We start from the raw sequence: 25899 nt of genomic DNA, 5'->3' as shown, positions 1-25899 counted from the left end.
TTGTCCCAGCGAGGAAGCTTCTTCCTGTGTTCAGCCGTGACGTGATACCGCTCATTAAAGTAATGAATATGGGCTCCACGCCTATGGAAGTGGAGGCGCGTGCATATTCATTACTTTAATGAGTGGTACCACATGACCACTGAACACAGGAAGATGCTGCCTGACCCAGACAACAGAGATGTAGGGAGGATGTGGAGCGACCGTGCCAGGAGGGAGTGAGTATGATTTGACAAGTGCAGGCTCCGGCAGCTCCCCCACCCCCTCCCATTTTCCCCCTGGCTTTCTGGGACTATGACTCGTGTATAGAGTTGAGCGATACCGTCCGATACTTCAAAGTATCGTATCGGATGGTATCGGCCGATCTTTAAAAAAAGTATCGGTATCGCCGATTCCGATACCGGAAGTCCCATTCAAGTCTATGGGACTTCCGGTATCGGAATAAGAAAAACCCTTTCCTGCCCTTGTACAGCCTCTCTGGGGTCTGTACGGGCCTTTCGGGGGGCTGTGCCGGCCTGCCAGGGGGTCTGTGCAGGCTCCGGTGGTCTGTGCCGGCCTGCCGGTGGTCTGTGCAGGCTCCGGGGGGCTGTGCCGGCCTGCCGGGGGGCTGTGCCGGCCTGCCGGGGGGCTGTGCCGGCCTGCCGGGGGGCTGTGCAGGCTCCGGGGGGCTGTGCCGGCCTGCCGGGGGGCTGTGCCGGCCTGCCGGGGGGCTGTGCCGGCCTGCCGGTGGTCTGTGCAGGCTCCGGGGGTCTGTGCAGGCATCGTCCGATGGGACTACAAGTCCCATCGGGCGATGCCTGCTACCATGACAGTGATTGACACATTAGCCAATGATGGGACAGTAGTAGTCCCATCATCCGGCTAATGTGTTAAATGTAAAAAAAAAAAAAAAAAAAATTACATGCTACATACATACAACATGCATACTACATACATGCTACATTCATACTACATACTACATACATGCTACATTCATACTACATAAATACTACATGCAACATACATACTACATATATACTACATGCATGCTACATACATACTGCATGCTACATACATACCACATATATACTACATACATACTACATGCATGCTACATGCATGCTACATGCTACATACATAACACATATATACTACATGCATGCTACATACATACTACATGCTACATACTACATATATACTACATGCATGCTACATACTACATGTTACATACATACTACATATATACTACATGCATGCTACATACATACTGCATGCTACATGCATGCTACATGCATGCTACATACATACTACATACATACTACATGCTACATACATACTACATATATACTACATACATACTACATACATACTACATGCATGCTACATGCATGCTACATACATACCACATACATAACACATATATACTACATGCATGCTACATACATACTACATGCTACATACATACCATATACATACTACATGCATGCTACATACATACTACATGCATGCTACATACATACTACATGCTACATACATACTACATATATACTACATGCATGCTACATACATACTACATGCTACATACATACTACATATATACTACATGCATGCTACATACTACATGCTACATACATACTACATATATACTACATGCATGCTACATACATACTACATGCATGCTACATACATACTACATGCTACATACATACCACATACATACTACATATATACTACATGCATGCTACATACATACTGCATGCTACATGCATGCTACATACATACTACATACATACTACATGCTACATACATACCACATATATACTACATACATACAATACATTCATACAATACATACATAGACATACAGTACATATAACATAGAGTAACATACTTACCAATACTTGTCACATTGTTCCCCGAAGCCATTGTCTTTTCCGGAATAAATATTAACATAACAAACCACAAAAATACTCACCCACGATCCGAAGCAGTCCACGAGTGTGTCCCACGACGATCTTGGGTAGAGAACTGCAGCATCAGCTGTTGCTGCCGTTCTCTACGGGCTGCAGGAATCCAATGACGGAAGGTAGGTATCCTTCCGCACTGTATTCCTCCGCCACTTAAAAAAAAAAAAAGTCCCTAGTCTCACTTTATGCCATTGCTGTGTGGGAAATTCCCACGCAGCAATGGCATAAAGTGAGACTAGGGACTTTTTTTTTTTTAAGTGGCGGAGGAATACAGTGCGGAAGGATACCTACCTTCCGTCATTGGATTCCTGCAGCCCGTAGAGAACGGCAGCATCATCTGATGCTGCAGTTCTCTACCCAAGATCGTCGTGGGACACACTCGTGGACTGCTTCGGATCGTGGGTGAGTATTTTTGTGGTTTGTTATGTTAATATTTATTCCGGAAAAGACAATGGCTTCGGGGAACAATGTGACAAGTATTGGTAAGTATGTTACTCTATGTTATATGTACTGTATGTCTATGTATGTATTGTATGAATGTATTGTATGTATGTAGTATATATGTGGTATGTATGTAGCATGTAGTATGTATGTAGTATGTATGTAGCATGCATGTAGCATGTAGTATGTATGTAGCATGCATGTAGTATATATGTAGTATGTATGTAGCATGCATGTAGTATATATGTAGCATGTATGTAGTATGTATGTGGTATGTATGTAGCATGTAGTATGTATGTAGCATGCATGTAGTATATATGTAGTATATATGTAGCATGTAGTATGTATGTAGTATGTATGTAGTATGTATGTGGTATGTATGTAGCATGTAGTATGTATGTAGCATGCATGTAGTATATATGTAGTATGTATGTAGCATGTAGTATGTATGTAGTATGTATGTAGTATGTATGTGGTATGTATGTAGCATGTAGTATGTATGTAGCATGCATGTAGTATATATGTAGTATGTAGTATGTAGTATGTATGTGGTATGTATGTAGCATGTATGTAGCATGCATGTAGCATGCATGTAGTATGTATGTAGCATGCATGTAGTATGTATGTAGCATGCATGTAGTATGTATGTAGTATGTATGTAGTATGTATGTAGCATGCAGTATGTATGTAGCATGTATGTAGTATGTATGTAGTATATATGTAGTATGTATGTAGCATGTAGTATGTATGTAGCATGCATGTAGTATATATGTAGTATATATGTAGCATGTAGTATGTATGTAGTATGTATGTAGTATGTATGTGGTATGTATGTAGCATGTAGTATGTATGTAGCATGCATGTAGTATATATGTAGCATGTAGTATGTATGTAGTATGTATGTAGTATGTATGTGGTATGTATGTAGCATGTAGTATGTATGTAGCATGCATGTAGTATATATGTAGTATGTAGTATGTAGTATGTATGTGGTATGTATGTAGCATGTATGTAGCATGCATGTAGCATGCATGTAGTATGTATGTAGCATGCATGTAGTATGTATGTAGCATGCATGTAGTATGTATGTAGTATGTATGTAGTATGTATGTAGCATGCAGTATGTATGTAGCATGTATGTAGTATGTATGTAGTATATATGTAGTATGTATGTAGCATGTAGTATGTATGTAGCATGCATGTAGTATATATGTAGTATGTATGTAGCATGCATGTAGTATGTATGTAGTATGTATGTAGCATGCAGTATGTATGTAGCATGTATGTAGTATGTATGTAGTATATATGTAGTATGTATGTAGCATGCATGTAGTATGTATGTAGCATGTAGTATGTATGTAGCATGCATGTAGTATGTATGTAGCATGTATGTAGTATGTATGTAGTATATATGTAGTATGTATGTAGCATGTAGTATGTATGTAGCATGCATGTAGTATGTATGTAGTATTTATTTATTTATTTTTTTTTTTTAACATTTAACACATTAGCCGGATGATGGGACTACTACTGTCCCATCATTGGTTAATGTGTCAATCACTGTCATGGTAACAGGCATCGCCCGATGGGACTTGTAGTCCCATCGGACGATGCTTGCACAGACCCCCGGACATCAGCACAGCCCCCCGGCAGGCCGGCACAGCCCCCCGGCAGGCCGGTACAGACCCCCACAGGGTGCACAGACCACCGGCAGGCCGGCACAGCCCCCCGGCAGGCCGGTACAGACCCCGGGCGGTCCACACAGCCCCCCGGCAGGCCGGCACAGCCCCCCGGCAGGCCGGCAGAGACCCCCGGAAGGCCCGAAATGACGGCGCATCATGATGCGCACACACCGCGCATCATGATGACGTCAGGCCGTCAATCAACTGAACTTCCGATTCCGATGCCGAATTCCGATATTGAAAAAATATCGGAAGTCGGTATCGGAATTCCGATACAGCAAGTATCGGCCGATACCCGATACTTGCGGTATCGGAATGCTCAACACTACTCGTGTAATAAGCCGAGGAGGGCGTTCTCAGCACAAAAAAATGTGCTGAAAATCGAGGCTTATACACGAGTATATACGGTAATAATTTTTATTTATATAGCGCCAACATATTTCGCAGCACTTTACAATTTAGCGGAGACATGTACAGACAATAAATTCAATAAAAGGTAAGACATTTTAAACAGTTACATTAGGAGTGAGGGCTCTGCTCTCAAGCTTACAATCTACAAGGAAATGGGAGGGACACAGCTGGTGAAAAGTGCTTGTTATTTCAGGACCAGCAATTACAATAAGTAGGGATTTTCATATAAAACTGCATGAGTCGGTCCTGAGCCCGTATGTTTAATTGCAGTTATCATGTGCATGGAGGGTGAGAAGACAAATGAATAAAATGGAGCAAATTCTGAATAATATTTAGAAGGAGGGAAAAATGAAGATTTGCATTAGCAAGTTGAGGTTATAGGCTTGTTTGAAAAGATGTGTTTGGGGGAGTGTATTCTAAAGAACTGGTGCAGCACAGGTGAACTCTTGGAGACAGATGTGAGAGGTTTGGATTATGGAGGATGCTAGTGTTAGGTCAGTTTCAGAACGGAGCAAATGTGTAGGGCAATAGAGATGAGAGAGGAGATATAGGATAGTGCAAAACTGTGGAGGACTTTGTAGGTGAGAGATATGAATTTATGTAGCAACCCTGCTGGCATCACTGCATGGCCTCCCATTTCCCACACACCAACTTACTCACTGCTCCAGGCCTTGCTGTGACTTCTGTCTGCTGCCGGCTACATGCTATGTGCCTCTTTCTTCCTGCCTGCTCTCTGCATGCTTCCTGGCTGTGTGCATAGGGGGTGGCACCAGAACTCTCTGGTTCTTATGGAATCAGCGTGCACCTGTCTAATTTGTCCCTGGCAAATTACCAAGAGGTCTCTAGTGTTTAGGGCAGCTCCACCCAGTGGAACCTGCCTGTGCAACGGCTTAACTCAGTTAGTGTCTTGCTACTGAGTGGGCAGGTCCTGTCCTGTGTTTCGCCTTCTCTGGAGACTTGATTCCAAGCTTTGCCTTGTACCTGTCTGTCCACCCTCTAGGAGGCAGAATATCCTAGTCTCTGTGTCTTTGTTCCTACCTTGCCTTGTACCTCTGTGTCCACCCTCCAGGACGTAGAATATCCTGGTATCTGTGCTATTGCTCCTGACCTTGTCTCATACTTGTCTGTGCCGCCCTCCAGGAGGCAGAATATCCTGGTCCCTGTGTCTTTGTTTCTGCACCTTGTCTCGTACCATTACCTTGTCTGTACTCAGTCCTACCTCTGTCTCTCGGTCTCCTCGTCTGTGGCTACTTTCCCTGCTGTGTCTATCCTTGTGTCCTCTCCATCTGCCATCCTTGTGTCCTCTCCATCTGCCTGTGCTCCGCATTCTTGCGGCTGTTCCTGCTCTGTACTCTTGTGGCTCTGCTTATGCTACGTACTCTTGCAGCTCTGCCTGCTCCGCACTCTTGCAGCTCTGCTTATGCTCCGCACACTTGCAACTCTGCCTGCTCCGTACTCTTGTTACTCTGCCTGTGCACCGTAGTCTTGCGGCTCTGCTTATGCTCCGCACTCTTGCGGTACTGCCTACTCAGTACCCTTGTGCCTGTGCCCCGCTTCCGCTGTTGTGGAACCTCTTGCTGCAAACTGCAGCTCCACTCTGCAGTCTTGCGGTTCACTCCTGTGTGAACAGGTCTCTACCTTCATTCACCATTACCTCATTCACCATTCCTTCCTGCCAGTACCAGTACCTGCACCTGCTGTGTGAACAGGACCCTACCTATTCCATACACCACTCCTTCCTGCCCGTGTCCCTGTGACTTTCGAGTTGGTCCCTGCCCCTGTGTCTCAGCCATACCCACATGCCCGTGTCTCAGCTGTGCCCGCCTGCCTGTGTCTCAGCTGTACCCGCCTGCCTGTGTCTCAGCCGTGCCCACCTGTCTTTGTCTCAGCTGCGCCTGCCTGCCAGAGTCTCAGCCGTGCCAGCCTGCCTGTGTCTCAGCCATGCCCACTGTGCTCACCTGCTTGTCTGCTAGTCATGCCTGTTGTCCTTACCTGTCCTAGTGTTTCATCTCCCCAAGTGGGATCAGCAACCACAGCCAGACATGATCCTGGAGTGGCACCTGGCAGCTGCCTGCCTCACCATCAGAGGCTCCAGTGAAAACCAAAGCAGCTGCCTTAGTCACGCCCCTTCCAGGGTAGTCTGGTTTGTGGCATAATGGGGCCACAACCCCCTTGCTCGCGTCCACCAATCAGGGTGTGAACGTGATAGTTTATATTGTATTCTGTAGTAAATGGACAACCAGTGTAATAACTGGCACAAGGTGGAGGCATTGGGGGAAGCAGCTGGGCACAGAAAAATTACCCTGCCTCAGGACAATTTGGAGAGGAGAAAGTTTGGTTAGAGGAAAACAGATCAGAAGAGTTGCAGTAGTCCAGACAAGAATGAATAATAGCCACAGTAAGAGTTTTAGCAGTTTCAAATGTGAGAAAAAGTCAGATTCTGAAAATGTTTTTAGGATGCATGCGACATGAGTGAGTGGTTGTATATAAAGAATAAAGGAAAGTTCTTTGTCAAAAATAACCCCAAGGCAGTGGGAGGAAACACAAGAAGTTCAGTTTTGGAGAGATTCAGTTTCAAATAGAGGGATGACATGATGTTAGAGACAGTGGACAAACAATCCTTGGTATTTTGTATTAGGGTGGAAGTGATGTCTGGGGATAAAGAGTATAACCGTGTGTCATCAGCAAGGAGATGTTACTGGAAGCCAAGTCTACTGATTGTTTGTCCAATTGGGGCTTTGTATAGAAATAAGTGGAGGGGGCCTAGGACTGAGCCCTGACGAACACCGATAAAAAGGGGATAATGAGAAGAGTAAGAGCCAGCAAAAGACACAGTGAAGGAGCAGTCACAGTGATATAATGAGAACCATGAGAGAGCTGTGTCCTTGAGGTTGAAAGAGAGGAGCATAGTGAGGAGAAGATGGTGATCCATAGCATCAAATGAAGCAGAGAGATCCAGGAGAATCAGCAGGGAGCAGTGATCTTTGGATTTAGAGACTTTAGTGGGGCAGGTTCAATAGAGTGTAAAGAGCGGAAACAAGATTGTAGAGGGTCAAGAAGAGAGTGATCTGAGAGATTGTGAATTAGACGAGAGTGGACCTAGCTTTTCAGTAGTTTAGAGATAAAGGGAATAATAGAGACAGGTCTTTAGTTAGTAGTGCAGTTTTGGTTGAGGGATGATTCTTTAAGTAAAGGCGTTATGATGGCATGTTTGAATGAAAAGGGAAAGAAACCAGAAGAAAGAGAGACTTTAAATATTTTAGTTAGGTAAATGGTGACAACCGATGAGAGAAACTGCAAGAGATGTGAGGGAATAGGGTCACTGCTGTAGGTTGTAGACCGAGAAGAAACGACAAGCTGGGTAATTTCTTGTTCTGTAACAGGCTCAAAGATGGAAAGTGAATTTGAAGTGCACAAGAGATGGGTATCCACGCACTGAGTAGATTGGACAGAAGTATCCTGGTGAATATGATTAATATTTTTTCTGGGAAATGAGTGTTAATGAACAGAACCTCACTGTTGAGGTTGCTGATGGGGGCCTGTGCTTTAGGGCTCAGGAGAAAGTGTAAGGTTTCAAAAAGTCATTTTGAATTGTTAGCTAGTGAAGTGATGAGGGTGGTGAAGTACAATTGTTTGGCCAGATGAAGGGTAGAGTTATAAGTTCTGAGCATGAATTTATAGTGGATGAAATGCCCATGCCAATAAGCACTAGTCCCATAGCATCAGAGATGTAGGCTTAGCACTATGCATTAACAAGCTAGATGGTCTCTCACAGGGCTGGGAGAAGGGGTCGACAAAGCAGGTACCCGACTTGAGTGCTAACTTTTACCTCCCTGGAAAAAAAACACAACAGTGCTGTGCCTTCAGCAACCCAACATCTTCCTCAGCCAGCAGACATTCAGCAAACGGATGAATGAGGGGCAGGTACACAATTCACCAATGTCAGTGAGTCATTAACACCACTCACAGCCTATGCTTTGGACAGCGCTCCCTCTCTGTACTCAATTGTATTTGCATCTTTAAGACCAGAGCAAAAATAAACTATTTTTGTACCATAGACAGATGAAGCAAATTAAAAACTCTTATCATCAGCTTAAAGGAAATGTCACCCTATTTTTCGACTATGAGCTGCTGGCACCGATATCAGGGGCTTATCTACAGAATTCTGTAATGCTGTAGATAAGCCCTCGATGTAACCTGAAAGATAAGAAAAATGACTTAGATTATACTCACCCAGGGGCGGTCCGGGTCCGGTTCGGGTCCGATGGGTGTCACGGTCTGGTCCGGCGCCTCCCTACTTCTAACGGTGACGTCCTCTTCTTTCCTTCCCATCATGACTAGAGTTGAGCGATACCGTCCGATACTTCAAAGTATCGTATCGGATGGTATCGGCCGATCTTTAAAAAAAGTATCGGTATCGCCGATTCCGATACCGGAAGTCCCATTCAAGTCTATGGGACTTCCGGTATCGGAATAAGAAAAACCCTTTCCTGCCCTTGTACAGCCTCTCTGGGGTCTGTACGGGCCTTTCGGGGGGCTGTGCCGGCCTGCCAGGGGGTCTGTGCAGGCTCCGGTGGTCTGTGCCGGCCTGCCGGTGGTCTGTGCAGGCTCCGGGGGGCTGTGCCGGCCTGCCGGGGGGCTGTGCCGGCCTGCCGGGGGGCTGTGCAGGCTCCGGGGGGCTGTGCCGGCCTGCCGGGGGGCTGTGCCGGCCTGCCGGGGGGCTGTGCAGGCTCCGGGGGTCTGTGCAGGCATCGTCCGATGGGACTACAAGTCCCATCGGGCGATGCCTGCTACCATGACAGTGATTGACACATTAGCCAATGATGGGACAGTAGTAGTCCCATCATCCGGCTAATGTGTTAAATGTAAAAAAAAAAAAAAAAAATTACATGCTACATACATACAACATGCATACTACATACATGCTACATTCATACTACATACTACATACATGCTACATACATACTACATATATACTACATGCAACATACATACTACATATATACTACATGCATGCTACATACATACTACATGCTACATACATACTACATGCTACATACATGCTACATACATACTACATATATACTACATGCAACATACATACTACATATATACTACATGCATGCTACATACATACTACATGCTACATACATGCTACATATATACTACATGCATGCTACATACATACTACATATATACTACATGCATGCTACATACATACTGCATGCTACATGCATGCTACATACATACTACATACATACTACATGCTACATACATACCACATATATACTACATACATACAATACATTCATACAATACATACATAGACATACAGTACATATAACATAGAGTAACATACTTACCAATACTTGTCACATTGTTCCCCGAAGCCATTGTCGTCTACGGAATAAATATTAACATAACAAACCACAAAAATACTCACCCACGATCCGAAGCAGTCCACGAGTGTGTCCCACGACGATCTTGGGTAGAGAACGGCAGCATCAGATGATGCTGCCGTTCTCTACGGGCTGCAGGAATCCAATGACGGAAGGTAGGTATCCTTCCGCACTGTATTCCTCCGCCACTTAAAAAAAAAAAGTCCCTAGTCTCACTTTATGCCATTGCTGCGTGGGAATTTCCCACACAGCAATGGCATAAAGTGAGACTAGGGACTTTTTTTTTTAAGTGGCGGAGGAATACAGTGCGGAAGGATACCTACCTTCCGTCATTGGATTCCTTCAGCCCGTAGAGAACGGCAGCATCATCTGATGCTGCCGTTCTCTACCCAAGATCGTCGTGGGACACACTCGTGGACTGCTTCGGATCGTGGGTGAGTATTTTTGTGGTTTGTTAAGTTAATATTTATTCCGTAGACGACAATGGCTTCGGGGAACAATGTGACAAGTATTGGTAAGTATGTTACTCTATGTTATATGTACTGTATGTCTATGTATGTATTGTATGAATGTATTGTATGTATGTAGTATATATGTGGTATGTATGTAGCATGCATGTAGTATATATGTAGTATGTATGTAGCATGTATGTAGTATATATGTAGTATGTAGCATGTAGCATGTATGTGGTATGTATGTAGCATGCATGTAGTATATATGTAGTATGTATGTAGCATGTATGTAGTATATATGTAGTATGTAGCATGTAGTATGTATGTAGCATGCATGTAGTATATATGTAGTATGTATGTAGTATGTATGTAGTATGTATGTAGTATGTATGTAGCATGCAGTATGTATGTAGTATGTATGTAGTATATATGTAGTATGTATGTAGCATGCATGTAGTATATATGTAGTATGTATGTAGCATGTAGTATGTATGTAGCATGCATGTAGTATATATGTAGTATGTATGTAGTATATATGTAGTATGTATGTAGTATGTATGTAGTATGTATGTAGTATGTATGTAGCATGTAGTATATATGTAGTATGTATGTAGTATATATGTAGTATGTATGTAGCATGCATGTAGTATATATGTAGTATGTATGTAGCATGTAGTATGTATGTAGCATGCATGTAGTATGTATGTAGTATTTTTTTTTTTTTTTTTTTTTAACATTTAACACATTAGCCGGATGATGGGACTACTACTGTCCCATCATTGGCTAATGTGTCAATCACTGTCATGGTAGCAGGCATCGCCAGATGGGACTTGTAGTCCCATCGGACGATGCTTGCACAGACCCCCGGACATCAGCACAGCCCCCCGGCAGGCCGGCACAGCTCCCCGGCAGGCCGGTACAGACCCCCACAGGGTGCACAGACCACCGGCAGGCCGGCACAGCCCCCCGGCAGGCCGGTACAGACCCCGGGCAGTCCACACAGCCCCCCGGCAGGCCGGCACAGCCCCCCAGCAGGCCGGCAGAGACCCCCGGAAGGCCCGAAATGACGGCGCATCATGATGCGCACACACCGCGCATCATGATGACGTCAGGCCGTCAATCAACTGAACTTCCGATTCCGATGCCGAATTCCGATATTGAAAAAATATCGGAAGTCGGTATCGGAATTCCGATACAGCAAGTATCGGCCGATACCCGATACTTGCGGTATCGGAATGCTCAACACTAATCATGACTCCTGTGCAGGCGCACTGCTCTGCCCTGTTGAGGACAGAGCAGAATACTGCAGTGCGCAGGTCCACACCTGCGCACTGCAGGACTCTGATCTGCCCTCAGCAGGGCAGAGCAGTGGGCCTGCGCAGGAGTCATGACAGGAAGGAAAAAGGAGGACATCACCGTTAGAAGATGGGAGGCGCCAGACCGGACAGCGACACCCATCGGACCCGAACCGGACCCGGACCTCCCCTGGGTGAGCATAATATAACTCATTTTTCTTATCTTTCAGGTTACATTGGTGGCTTATCTACAGCATTACAGAATGAAATAAGCCCCTGATGTCTGTGCCGGCAGCTGATAGGCAAAAAATAGGGTGATAGATTCCCTTTAAGGCCCTTTTTAAATAGTGCTGGATCTTACCTACCCTTTAAATTTGTAGGTTTTTGGCCTATGAGAGGCATGATATTAGGTTAGGGACCCATTAAAGAATGGTATACCTTGTCGCTGGTGGTGGACTCTCATGAATTGGCCAATTTATGCGCTAAATACCTTCATTTTTATAAATATATTCTGTATAACAGTACTGCAGTTAGCATTTCATATATTCAATGTATTCAAACATCTTACATAGGCTGCTCTATTCTTTTGTTTGTATATTTTGGAGTCATAGCAGCTTGTCCTTGTTCATACTTGCTTTATTCTATTATGAGGTGCTGTTCAGTTTTTTGTTTTCTGAACTACATGAGAGCTATAACGAGGCCAGAGATGTCACAAGATGGCGGATCGACATCGCAGCCACATCGGGAAGAGCAGAAGACAGTGGCTGTTAGGTATTATACTAGGGACAGGGAACTAACATTAGTTCTGCCACTCTAAAGGCCCCGTTACATTTAGCGATGCACCAGTGATCCTGACCACGATATGACCCGGTCAGGATCACTGGTGCATCGCTAAATGGTTGCTAGTGAGCTGCCAAAGAGGCAGATCTCACTGGCAATGCAGCAGCGGTCGGCGGTCGAACTCACCTGTCTGATGCGGCGAGGGTGACCGTCTTCCACCCGCGTCCATGGCTTGCTCGTTGGCGCCAGCAGGAAGCCGACGACGAGAAATGGAACAGGCCGATCTTGCGCGATCACCGATAACCAGCGGGGGAGCCGGTCGGAGGTGAGTATCACATGTAGCGATATCGCTAGTGATATCGCTGCTGCGTCACAAAATTGGTGACGTTTTAGCGATATTGCTAGCGATATCGCTATGTGTAACAGGCCCTTAACACTGAAATAAAAAAAAATGATGAAGTGGTGCTTTAAAGCAAGACCAGAAAAAGGGTCAATATTGACTTTTAGGATTGCATTATCCAATAGGTGGAGCCAGAGATCAGGTCATTTTCTCTGAAGAGGATAATGGCATATGTAAAGTAGTAAATTCACAATAACTGATAGAATTTTTTTTAGATTGATTCCCAAAAAAACATTTTCTCTTTACTAATATATCATCCTATAAAGGTATAAAACATTCATAATACAAAAAATGGTTTCCAACAATTTATATGTGTCTTCAATGCAAATAATCAGAAATGAAAATTAATAAAAAAAAAGCTCATAATAAAAGTGAAATATGTTAATATCAAGATAAAGAAAGGGATTTGTCTTAGTAGATTAAGAAGATTATACTATATCTAGATAGTCCTCAGCTAGCTAGGTTTAGCTCCTGATTGTCAAAGCTGGCTCTCTATTCTTTTAAGACACCAGATTAAAGCCCATTTCAAGGTCGGGTCGACCTGTCATTGTGAAGCATGGGGGAGATTTATGGGGCTGTAACGTACATATGTGCATTTGATCTCTCCCTTTACTAACACCTGAGAGAGGCATGAAACAGAGTTAAAAGAGGAATAGTCATGAATTATAAATATATCCTCAAATACACCATAATATGCTCATATATTTAGGTTTTCAGGGAAAATACATAATTTTACATTAGGGAAGCAGCACAAGTTGTCAGATACGGTACATCTATATTTTTGAAACATTGAATCTGCTATAAATGTATGAGGCCATTCTTGTAACATAATTAGTTTGCTTGTATATTTTAGAAACTGCCCTGTTCTTGTAGTTTTATACTTTTGATTTGATCAGACGCATATAATAATTTTGTGAGCATGCACTTACTAACACTGTTGTAATTTATACTGGTTACGTACATATACAGTATGTATACTGGACTCATATACACTGCTCAAATAAATAAAGGGAACACTAAAATATCACATCCTCAATATCACTGAATGAAATATTCCAGTGTCAAATCTTCATTCATTACATAGTAGAATGTGTTGAGAACAATAAAACTGATCAATGTAAATCAAAATGAATATCCCATAGAGGTCTGCATTTGGAAATATACTCAAAATCAAAGTGAAAAATCAAATTACAGGCTGATCTAACTTTAGTGGAAACGCCTTGAGACAAGGAAATGATGCACAGAAGTGTGTGACCTCCACATGCCTGAATGATCCCCCCCTACAATGCCTGGGACCTGGATTACAGCATCAGTCAACTCCTGGTCAGTCTGTGGTGCAACATTGGTGAATGTAATGAGACATGATGTCTCAGATGTGCTTGATTGGATTCAGTTCTGGGGAACGGGCAGGCAAGTCCATAGCATCAATGCCTTCATCATGTAGAAACTGCTGACACACTTCAACCACATGAGGCCTAGCATTTTCATGCATCAGAAGGAACTCAGGGTCCACTGCACCTACATATGGTCCCAAAAAAGGTTTAAGGATCTCATCCCAGTACCTAACAGTAGTCAGGGTACCTCTGGCTAGCACATGGAGGTCTGTACGGTCCTCAAAAGAAATGCCTCCCCTCACCATTACTGACCCTCTACCAAAGCGGTCACGCTGGAGGATGTTGCAGGCAGCACAATGTTCTCCACAGCGTCTCCAGACCTTGTCACGTCTGTCACATGTGCTGAGTGTGAACTTGCTCTCGTCTTTGAAAAGCACAGGACAAGAATGTTGAATATGCTAATCTTGGTGTTCTCTGCAAATGCCAATCGCCTTGGCACTTGTGGAAGTTGTGCCCTCATACCACCCTCATGGAATCTGTTTCCGACAGTTTGAGTAAACACATGGATGTTAGTGGCTTGCTGGAGGTTATTTTTCAGGGCTCTGACACTGTTTCTCCTGTTCCTCATTACACAAAGGAGGCGATAGTGGTCCCACTGCTCGGTTGTTGCCCTCCTACGGCCCTCTCCACATCTCCTTTTGTACTGGCCTGTCTCCTGATATCTTCTGCATGCTCTGGAGACCGTGCTGAGAGACACATCTACTATTCATGCCACAGCTTGCACTGATTTGTCATCTTGGGTGAGCTACACTATCTGAGCAACTTCTGTGGGTTGTAGATAATACGTCATGCTACTGTACAGTTCCTCTAGGGGTGAGAGCATTGGCAAAATACAAAAGTGACCAAATCAACAGCCATAATGGATGAGACCAGAGAAATGGTCTGTGGTCACCCCCTGCAGAACCACTCCTTTATAGGGGTTGTCTTGCTAATTGCCTATCATTTCTACCTGCTGCCTGTGCCATTTGCACAACAGCAGAAGACATTAATTCCCAATCAGTGTTGCTTCATAAATGGACAGGTTGATTACACAGAAGTGTGATTGACTTGGAGCTACACTATGTTGTTTAAGGTTGCCCTTTATTTTTTTGAGCAGTGTATATTCTACTCAATATTAAAAATTCAACACCAAGAAGGAAAAGTTGTGGAATTATGGAAATCACAAGATGTATAGACATTTTAATGATAATTAAAGGATGGTAATTTGGAAGCAAATTTTTAAGATATGCTGCTGGCAGTTCCCTTTGCAATTTCTGACCAATGGCATCTCAGTTGTGCTCAGTGGGAGACAAGTCCAGGGAAGCTTCAGGCCATGTTAGCACAAAAAGGTCATGCAGGCTGATCACAATAGCATAAGTAACATGAGGCCTGGCATTTTTGTGTTGAAAACTGCTCCTCAGACTCTTTGGAGGAATGGCCGTACCACTGGTTTCACTGCCAAACCATGTGGAGAAATATCAGCAGACACCTATATATCATGCAATAATATCAGGGACGCATCTTATTGTTTACAAATGTATTGTAACAGGCTGGGTGGTGGAACCACTGTGCCAAAGCCCAAGGAAGACCTGGAGGGGTGTGACTAGGAGCCTCACCCCATCCGATCATGGACATGCAGCAGCTAATGAAACCGTGGTCTGTGGAGAGACAAGGGAGGTGATCCAGGCACTACTCCAGGACTGACCTTGGGTGGATGGCAGCTGACCCCTAGAAACGGGTAGCTGTGATGGCCCAAGTAAATTTCCAGTTGCAGACAGGCAGAGAAGATGACAGAAACTGCAGGTGCATTCAGGACAGTCTGAAGGAAAGATGAGCACTGACAGTTGTAACTGGCTCAGCTGCCATTGAGGTGAGCACTGGCGGGTGAAGCTGGCTCGGATGCCATTGGGGAAAGCACTGTAAGGTGCAGTTGGCTTGGCTGACATTGAGGAAAGCACTGGTGGGTGCAGCTGACTCGGTTGCCATTGAAAGAAGCACTGGCAGGTGCAGCAGACTCTGCTACCATTGAAGGACGCACTGGCAGGTGCAGCAGACTTGGCTACCATTGGAAGAAGCACTGGCAGCACCTGCCAGTGTACCAGCAGGCTCGGCTACTGTTGAAGGAAACACTGGTGGGAGCAGCAGACTCAGCTACTGTTGAAAGAAGCACTGGCGGGTACAGCAGGCTGAGATACAAGTACTGGGACCTGAGAACTGACAACCGTTTTAGGAACAAACTCTCAACATTGCACAGGCACCTCCATGTTGGAGGAGGCACTTTAAATAGTAAGAGACCTTCAGCTATTGGCTAGGGACACTTTAGAGAAATGTGCGCGGCCCCTTCAATAAAGAGGCAGCAGCAGACCAGGAAGGAGCAGGATGGGAGCCTCAGTGGTGAGTACGCTGATGTCTCTGCAGAGAGAGGAACTGCAGGCAGATATGCGGGTGCTACATGTATCTTGCAGCAGTACAACAATGTGAAACATACAATGCCAATAAAACTATCTTCATAATAATAAAGAACAAGAAGACCTGGAAGATATTATATGGTCCACGCAGAGCCTGATCTCAACATCATCAAATCTATCTTGGAATACATGAAGAGACAGAAGGATTTTCACAACCCTACATTCTACGAAAGGATTATAATTTGTATACTTTGAACGGGCAGCTAAAACGTGATGTGAACCCAGCCTTATAAACGACACCTGCACTACGGTACGGCTGATGGAATACTCCCACAGATCTGGTCAACACACAACCCCTTTTTTTTTTAGCTATACTGTTCATTATGTGCCTACAGGTTTTTTTTTATGATATAAACTTAAGTTAGATACAGTTTATACAGTTTACATCTGCATTAATTTCATATGCAAAGCTATGGAAATGTATATTTGGCGTTTTCTAGTTTTTATTGTCACCCTATTTCCCCTCCCTTCCCTCCTAAAACCTTACATTTCCCTCCTCACTCCTCCCCTTATTAAAACTTCAAAATCAATAAAAACAGTTAAATACATAATTTGTATGCTTCAGTTTACTACTCTATTAACCCCCTTGTCACGGCAGGTGAAGGATAAGTAAGTGCACAACAATGGGAAGAGGGAAGGGGGAGGTCAAACAGTAGGGAAGAGTAATAGTAGGCAGGTCTACAATCACCCTGTCTGCCCTAAAAGTCCTTATATAGGTTCTTCACCTATTGGCGAGCATGAATATAATCCCTGCCTGACCCTAGCAATAGGCCCTACATAGGGAAGGGATGGGGTAACACTAGTCAGTCCCCACTAAAACTAAAGACAGAGAGGGTAGATGGATGGGGGAAACACTTAGCTTGAGAAGATAACAGAGATTTCACACCAGCAATCCTCCAACGGTCCTCAGCGAAGACATTAACTGACTACTAGAACTTCCAAGAAGACTGAGGCAAGTATGAGCTAACACCTGCACCATGCTGCAGCAATTAAATGTATTTAAACCTTCAGAACAGGTGTGTGATTAGCAGGAGAAGGTGGAGGTAACTATTGAGTCGTAGAGGGAGAAGGATATCGCTCCATTACAGAGATGCAAAACTCAAGAAGGTGCTTGAGCTAAATGCAAAGACCTTCTACAGCCGGATCTAGGAAGTTCACATAAGGGTTAACTGTGGCCTTCAAATGTGCTGTCAGCATTTGCTCATCCAGAGTGACTAGCAGCAGGTTGCGAGGGTGATGCATTCTGCTTGTCCATCTGATTCGGCGAGGTTGAGCGGTGGGTGATGATACCAGACATCAAGTTCCTGGCTTCCGGCACACAGTATCGCATTGGCAAACACCGATTCTTTCTATCATCATTTTTGCTTATACATAATTGTTGATTATGCAAATCAAATGGTTCATTTTTCCACACTTAAAAATGCTCCCCTGAGAAAGCTAATGTGAAACGTGTCTTATCTAATTCCCTTAGCACAAGAATACCTTATGGACCTGCGGCAGTCCTATTCATAATGCTCTACTTTAAGTGTCTGTGACAGAAGCTGGGTGCTGCGTTGGAGGTGGAAGCATGCCACCTTACCTTTTGGTCCTCAGTGTAACTGTACAGGTTGCATCAATGGTATGTTAGTCCTTGTGTTGTCGGTATCTTTAGGCTTTTTGTGTATTTAGTCCAATAGGATCAGGATCTCAGTTGTGGTCTTTAGTCTATTGGATTTACTGTCTAATTGCTCGCATTCCTCCTTCACTTACTGATCTGGGGATCAAGTGTTTTTGCCACTTAGACCATTATTAACATCATATACTGATGAGCAGTACTTTTGTCACATTCACATTCATTCATCATTTGGGTTGTTTTCTCTTATTGATGGATTTTATTGAATTCTAAAAACAAACCCAAACACTTGATGCATCCAATCTTATCCACACATAAAATTAGATGCATCTGAAGAAAAACAAAATTGACCCCACAAAGGGTCAATAGGTGCAGTTTTACATTTCTGGGCTTGGACATTTATAGTAAACCCTTCTTTAAGAGCCATTATTTCCACGTCGTTATTTACACATTACGCTTGTAAAGAAAGAGTTAAAAAAAAGTCTTTAATTACTTGTTAAAGATTACTTTTATTCTAGCTAGTCTGCCAAGATGCTTCCAAACAGAGATGAAATGCAAGTGCTCTGATTATTCAGCAATATATCCCTACGCTCGCTTTTATGGAGACTATTTGCCTAATCAGAATTCCTTTGTAATGCTGCTCGCATTATGACACCGGCTTTGATTTAATGCCAGCCTGAGATGTATTCAATTTTTTTTTTCTGCGTGTGAAAATTTAAATATCATTCTACAGAAACATAACCTGGCATTTAGGACATTTAGGCAGAGTGATAAAAGGAAGCAGAAAAAACTGCATATGATTTTTAAATGCTTGGGGTAATGACTAAACGATGCTTTTATTCGCAGAGCGATGACTATGCAAATGAAGCAGAGAGGTAAAGTGAAACAGGAACAGGTCAGACGAAACATGATTAGGCTATATGCACATAGACGTTAATTAATTCTGTCCTTCCTACATTGCATTCCAACATCTTAAGAAGGAGCTCTAACTCACGCACCCCATTAATTTGTATGGAGAACCATAGTCCACACGGGCCACATTATGAACTTAAGCCTATTCAATTTTTCAACATTTTTGCCTTATCTGTTTTTGAATAATACCAATGGTGTCTCTTCAGCTCATGCTGTATCTATAAGAAATATAACAGAATCCAATTTCTCCCTTACTACAACCTGGGCTTAGTTCAAGGGAAAGGAATTGGCACTCCCAGGACAGATATAAAAATAAGATTTATTTTAATAATGATACATTTTATTTCTATAGCGCCGACATATTCTGCAGCACTTTACATTTCGGAGGGGACTTGTACAGACAATAGACATTACAGCATAGCAATAATCACATAGATCATAACAGATACCAAGAGGAATGAGGGCCCTGCTCGCAAGCTTACAATCTATGAGGAAAAAGGTAGACATGAAAGGTGGGTGGTAACAATTGCCCTGATTGTTCGGACCAGCCATAATGTTAAGTGTGTAACAGTACAGACACAGAGGGCTAATGGATGCATAAAGCATGTGGGAACATGATTCGGGGAACCTGGTTATGGTAAAACTTTTGGCTGTGCCACAAAGGGAAAGATTAGGTTAATGTGCTGAGGCGGTAGGCCAGTCTGAATAAATGCATTTTCAGGGCACGCTTAAAATTGTGGGGATTGGGGACTAATCGTATTGACCTGGGAAGAGCATTCCAAAGAATTGGCACAGCATGTGTATAGTCTTGGAGACGGGAGTGGGAGGTTCTGATTATTGAGGATGCTAACCTCAGGTCATCAGCAAAATGGAGGGCGCGGTGTTGTGAACTCATTTTCTGGTCTGCCTCTTGTTTCTGGTGAGGGAGCTGGTTGTGCTGACAGAGGAGTTGTGAGTTCTCTTTCCGGGCTCCTTCTGGTGGTGACAGGAGGTAGTGAAGCTGATCTAATTAACCGAGACCTGCCACCTGATAATGAGGAAGACAAGTGGAGATCTGGAGTCTCAGACTGGATTTAAGACAGCCGACTCCCTATTCCCATGCTGGTGATTTTTTCCTGCCTCCTGAGGTCTTAGTTTCCAGCTCAGTTCCTGCCATCTCAAGCTAAGTTGACTTTGTTGGCATTCACATTTGATTTGGTTTGGTCTATTCAGTTTTTTGTGTGGTCAGCCAGCCCCGGCTGGGGCTGTGCTGAATTTCCACTCTTATGTCACTGTATGTGCCAGTTTGCTTTTTGTCCCTTATTAGATTAGCCTCTTTTTGCTCTGTTCTCAGAATATACCAGAGTGCTGATATAGTGGGAGAAGTCTAGTGACTTCAGGGTATTTTTTGCTATCAGAAGTGGTGGACATTTTTGCAGGGTTTTTTGGCATGATTGCCGACAGTATCTTTCCTTTCCTGTCCTTTCTAGCTAGTGTGGGCCCCATCGCTTGCTCAGCCTATTTTCCTACTTGTGTTCGTGTTTTCATCTTGTCTCACCATCAATACATGTGTGGGAACTGTCTATTTCTTTGGGGTCTGCTCTGGGGCAGTTTTAGATTTCCCCTATTCTTGCTTTAGGCTTATTTAGTCCTCCGGCTGTGACGAGGCATCTAGAATCATCGTAGGTACGCTCCACGGCTGCTGTTAGTCGTGTGGTTAGGATCAGGGGTCTGCAATCCACGTAGTTACCAACCTCTCTGGTTTTCTGTGACTTGGCTCGGTCTTGTTTTCCTCCTCGGTGACCCATTCGTAACAGCGTAGGTAGGGTGGCATACTGAAGCAAGGGAGGAGATGTAGGGTGGTGCTGAGCCATGGAGAGCTTTGTGTGTGAGGGTAATAAGTTTGTACTGGATTCTGGAGTGGATGGGTAGCCAGTGTAATGACTGGCACAAGGTATTGGCATCGGTGTAACAATTGGCGAGGAATATGATCCTGGCTGCAGTATTCAAGACAGATTGGAGGGGGGAGAGTTTGGTAAGAGGGAGACCGAGAGAGTTACAATAGTCCAGACGAGAATGAATAAGAGAAACAGTAAGCGTTTTTGCGGAGTCAAAAGTAAGAAAAGGTCGAATTCTAGAAATTTTTTTTGAGGTGCAGATAACAAGAGCGAGCCAGTGATCGTATGTGGGGGGCAAAGGAAAGCTCGGAGTCAAGTATGACCCCAAGACAGCGGGCATGTTGCTGGGGAGTAATAGTGAAACCACACACGCAAATGGCAATGTCGGTTATAGGTACAGTAGTGGCGGGAGGAAACACAAGGAGTTCAGACTTTGACAGGTTCAGTTTCAGATATAGTGAGGACATGATGTTAGATACAGCATTTAGACAATCACTGGTGTTTTCTAGAAAGGCTGGCGTGATGTCAGGAGAAGAAGCATATAATTGAGTGTCATCAGCATAGAGATGGTACTGGAAACCAAATCTACTGTTTGTTTGACCAATAGGGGCAGTATACAAAGAGAAGAGGAGGGGGCCTAGGGCTGATCCTTGAGGAACCCCAACAGTAAGGGGAAGATGAGAGGAGGAAGAACCAGCAAAAGATACAGTAAAGGAGCGGTCAGAGAGATAGGAGGAGAACCAGGCGAGAATGGTGTCCTTGAGGCCAATGGAACGGAGCATAGTGAGGAGGAGCTGATGATCCACAGTGTCGAATGCTGCAGAGAGATCCAAGAGAATTAGCATAGAGTAGTGACCATTTGATTTAGCTGTTAGTAGATCATTAGAGACTTTAGTGAGGGCAGTCTCAGTAGAGTGTAAAGAGCGGAAACCAGATTGGAGAGGTCGAGAAGAGAGTTATCAAAGAGATAGCGGCTAAGACGGGAGTGGACCAGGCGTCCCAGGAGTTTAGAGATGAAGGGAAGACTAGAGACAGGTCTATAGTTAGCGGCACAGTTTTGGTCGAGGGATGGTTTTTTAAGTAGTGGATGTATGATGGCATGCTTAAATGAGGAGGGAAAGATAGCAGAAGAGAAAGAGGTTAAATATTTTATTTAGGTGAGGGGTGACATCAGGGGAAAGAGACTGGAGTAGATGTGACGGAAATGGGTTATTGGTGCAAGTGGTTGGACGAGAAGATGCAAGGAGCCTGCTTACTTCTTCTTCTGTGACTGGTTCAAAATCAGAGAGTGAATTAGATTCAGTGGGGGGAGGGAGGACAGTGCATGGTATGAGGTGATTGGGAGATAATTTTGTGTCAGATCAGGTCAATTTTTTCTTTGAAGTAATTGGCCGGATCGTCAGCTCGAAGCTCCGTGGTTGTGGCCTGTACTCTTGGGTTGAGTAGAGAATGAAAAGTGTCAAAGAGATGTTTAGGGTTATTGGACAGTGAGGTGATGAGGGTGTTGAAATAGGTTTGGTTTGAGAGGTGAAGGGCAGTGTTGAATGTTCGAAGCATAAACTTATAATGGATGAAATCTTCGTGTAGATTGGATTTTCTCCACAGATGTTCGGCACACCTGGAGCACCGCTGCAGGAAATATGTCTGCAGGGTGTGCCAGGGTTGTCGCTGTCTGAGTCTTGTTGTTCTATATAAAGGAGGTGCAAATTCATCCAGGGCACTTTGAAGTGTTTCATTGTAATGCTTCAATGCAGAATCATGACATGAGAGGGAGGAGATAGGGGCCAATGAAGACTGCAAATTCTTCATAAGTTTCTGGGTGTTAATGGCCTGTATGTTTCTATAAGTATGGACAGTGGGGGTGACCTGAGTTGCCTGGCAGTTCTTGATAGAGAATGAAAGAAGGTTGTGATCAGAGAGCGGGAGAGGGGAGTTTGCAAAATAATCCACTGCACAAAGCCGAGAGAAGACCAAGTCGAGGGAGTTTCCATCTTCATGCGTTGGAGAATTAGTAAGCTGCGAAAGGCCAAACGAGGAGGTTAGAGATAAAAGGTGAGTAGCAGATGGGGAGAGGGGAAGAGCAATAGGGCTGTTGAAATCTCCCTTGATGTGGGTAGGTATGTCACAGGAGAGAAAATGTGGATGCCAAGTGGCAAAATGATCCAGGAAATGATGGGAGGGACCGGGAGGACGATATACCACCGCCACTCGCATGGAGAAGGGGGTGTAGAGTCTGACGGCATGGACCTCAAAAGAAGGGAAGACAAGTGAGGGTAGTTGAGGGATATCCTGAAAGGTACATTTTGGTGATAAGAGCAGACCAACGCCTCCACCTGCTCTATTGTCTGATCTTGAGGTATGAGAGATGTGTAGTCCCCCATATGAAAGAGCAGCAGCAGCGGTAGTGTCTGACTGCTGGATCCAGGTTTCAGTAAGAGCCAGAAGGTTAAGAGAATTAGAAAGGAAGAAGTCATGAATGAAGGAGAGTTTGTTACATGCTGAGCGAGAATTCCAAAGGGCACAAGTAAGAGAGACAGATGGCATGCAGGGAATATTAATAAGTAGAGTTGAGCGAAACGGGTCGAACAATTTCAAAAGTCGCCAAGTTTTGGCAAAGTCGGGTTTCATGAAACGAAACCCGACCCTAGGATGAGGTCGGCCACGAGGTCGGCGACTTACGCGCCAAAGTCACGTTTCAAAAGTTTGTTTTGCGCTCTTTTTCAGCCAATCAGGATCCACGGACACTGTGGGCAACGTGATGACATAGGCAGGGGTTACCACCATCTTTCAGAAGGGCATGCAAGTGATTGGCTTGCTTTGGTGGGCGTCACAGGTGGTATAAAAGGGCGTGCACGCCGACCGCCATCTTACTTCTGCCGATCTCAGTATAGGGAGAGGTTGCTGATTCTGTAGGGAGAGCGTTAGGCAGGGAAGAAGACAAAAAAACTGCTTCTGCTGCTAGCGATTTGGCCTGCACAACACACCAGTCACTGTGTGTGCAGTGCAAGGGGAGGCTATATAGTGGTGTATCAGTGGTGTTGGTAGTTGGGCTGCCTTCTAAGGCTTCCTGACATTCCTGCATTGCTGTTTACCCACTGCTCCGCAAACTGTTTTAAAAGCAATCCAATCTCCCTTATCCTCTAGTCACTTTTGTCACAGCTGTGCCATCGAACCTGTGACATAGCGCTCAGATATCAGTGGGCCTCAGACAATCCAAAAGTGTCCAGTGTCCAAAAGTGTGTGCAGAGATTCAAAATCTCCCTTATCCTCTAGTCACTTTGGTCACAGCTGTGCCATCGAGCCTGTCACATAGCGCTCAGATATTCATTGGGCCTCACACAATCCAAAAGTGTCCAGTGTCCAAAAGTGTGTGCAGAGATTCAAAATCTCCCTTATCCTCTAGTCACTTTGGTCACAGCTGTGCCATCGAGCCTGTCACATAGCGCTCAGATATTCATTGGGCCTCACACAATCCAAAAGTGTCCAGTGTCCAAAAGTGTGTGCAGAGATTCAAAATCTCCCTTATCCTCTAGTCACTTTGGTCACAGCTGTGCCATCGAGCCTGTCACATAGCGCTCAGATATTCATTGGGCCTCACACAATCCAAAAGTGTCCAGTGTCCAAAAGTGTGTGCAGAGATTCAAAATCTCCCTTATCCTCTAGTCACTTTGGTCACAGCTGTGTCATCGAGCCTGTCACATAGCGCTCAGATATTCATTGGGCCTCACACAATCCAAAAGTGTCCAGTGTCCAAAAGTGTGTGCAGAGATTCAAAATCTCCCTTATCCTCTAGTCACTTTGGTCACAGCTGTGCCATCGAGCCTGTCACATAGCGCTCAGATATTCATTGGGCCCACACAATCCAAAAGTGTCCAGTGTCCAAAAGTGTGTGCAGAGATTCAAAATCTCCCTTATCCTCTAGTCACTTTGGTCACAGCTGTGCCATCGAGCCTGTCACATAGCGCTCAGATATTCATTGGGCCTCACACAATCCAAAAGTGTCCAGTGTCCAAAAGTGTGTGCAGAGATTCAAAATCTCCCTTATCCTCTAGTCACTTTGGTCACAGCTGTGCCATCGAGCCTGTCACATAGCGCTCAGATATTCATTGGGCCTCACACAATAAAAAAGTGTCCAGTGTTCAAAAGTGTGTGCAGAGATTCAAAATCTCCCTTATCCTCTAGTCACTTTGGTCACAGCTGTGCCATCGAGCCTGTCACATAGCGCTCAGATATTCATTGGGCCTCACACAATCCAAAAGTGTCCAGTGTCCAAAAGTGTGTGCAGAGATTCAAAATCTCCCTTATCCTCTAGTCACTTTGGTCACAGCTGTGCCATCGAGCCTGTGACATAGCGCTCAGATATCAGTGGGCCTCACACAATCCAAAAGTGTCCAGTGTCCAAAAGTGTGTGCAGATATTCAAAATCTCCCTTATCCTCTAGTCACTTTTGTCACAGCTGTGCCATCGAGCCTGTCACATAGCGCTCAGATATTCATTGGGCCTCACACAATCCAAAAGTGTCCAGTGTCCAAAAGTGTGTGCAGAGATTCAAAATCTCCCTTATCCTCTAGTCACTTTGGTCACAGCTGTGCCATCGAGCCTGTCACATAGCGCTCAGATATCAGTGGGCCTCACACAATCCAAAAGTGTCCAGTGTCCACAAGTGTGTGCAGAAATTCAAAATCTCCCCTGTCCTATAGACACCTTGTACCTTGTTTTACATTACTATATAGTTTGTTGGATTTTGTCTACATTTCTACCAAAAATGAGGAAGGCTGGTGGAAGAGGCCGTGGAATTGGGCGGGGGTTGGCAGCTGGTAATGATGGTGTTGGTGGTGGATCTGATGGTAGTGG

The sequence above is a fragment of the Dendrobates tinctorius genome, unplaced genomic scaffold (assembly GCF_039654945.1).
Source record: "Dendrobates tinctorius isolate UK_male_01 unplaced genomic scaffold, ASM3965494v1 ptg000029l, whole genome shotgun sequence".
NCBI classification, from domain to species: Eukaryota; Metazoa; Chordata; class Amphibia; order Anura; family Dendrobatidae; genus Dendrobates; species Dendrobates tinctorius.
Note: the sequence above shows the minus strand (reverse complement) of the source record.